The sequence below is a fragment of the Physeter macrocephalus genome, chromosome 13 (genome assembly GCF_002837175.3).
Source record: "Physeter macrocephalus isolate SW-GA chromosome 13, ASM283717v5, whole genome shotgun sequence".
NCBI lineage: Eukaryota > Metazoa > Chordata > Mammalia > Artiodactyla > Physeteridae > Physeter > Physeter macrocephalus.
In genome coordinates this window covers 86291262-86292412 of record NC_041226.1, presented here as the reverse complement: position 1 = coordinate 86292412, position 1151 = coordinate 86291262, and positions in this window count along the sequence as shown.

The window sequence follows — 1151 nt, the reverse complement described above, 5'->3', positions numbered from 1 at the left end:
GGCTCACGGGCCCAGCCGCTCCGCGGCATGTGGGATCCTCCCAGACCGGGGCGCGAACCCGGTTCCCCTGCATCGCCAGGCGGACGCGCAACCACTGCACCACCAGGGAAGCCCGCGTTGGGTCTTTGTTGCTGTGCGTGAGCTTTCTCTAGCTGCGGCGAGTGGGGGCTACTCTTCGTTGCGGTGTGTGGGCTTCTCATTGCGGTGGCTTCTCTTGTTGCAGAGCACAGGCTCTAGGCACACGGGCTTCAGTAGTTGTGGCACACGGGCTCAGTAGTTGTGGCTCGCGGGCTCTAGAGTAGTTGTGGTGCACGGGCTTAGTTGCTCCGTGGCATGTGGGATCTTCCGGGACCAGGGATCGAACCCATGTCCCCTGCATTCGCAGGTGGATTCTTAACCACTGTGCCACCAGGGAAGTCCTTTAATTTCTTATAATTCACTATCAGTGTATAGATACATAACATTTTTGTACATCGATTTTGCATTCTGCAACTTTACTGAATTTATTAGTTCTAACAGTTTTTGATGGAGTCCAATGTTATCTATATATAATATCATGTCATCTGCAAATAGTTTTATATCTTCCTTTTCAATGTGAATGCCTTTTGTTTCTTTTTCTTGCCTAACTGGCTCTGGCTAGGATTTCTAATACTTATGTTGAATAAAAGTTGTGACAGTGGGCATCCTTGTCTTGTCCTGATGTTTTTTTTCTTGGCTGCGCTGTGCGGCTTGCGGGATCTTATTAGTTCCCCGACCAAGGATTAAACCCCCGCCACAGCAGTGAAAGCACTGAGTCCTAACCACTGGACTGCCAGGGAATTTCTTTATTTTTAAATTTATTTATTTTTCCAGTGTCTGTCTTGTTCTGATCTTTAAGGAAAAGCTTTCAGCTTTTCACCACTATGGTGTTAGCTGTGGGCTTGTCATATATGACTTTTATTATGTTGAGGTATGTTCCCTCTATACCCATTTTGTTGAGAGATTTTTATCATAAATGATGTTGAATTTTATCAAATGCTTTTACAATATCTATTGAGATGGTCTTTTGGTATTTATCCTTCATTTTGTTAATGTGGTGTATCACATTGATTTGCAGATGTTGACCCATCCTTGCATCTCTGGAGTAGATCCAACTTGCTAATGATGTATGA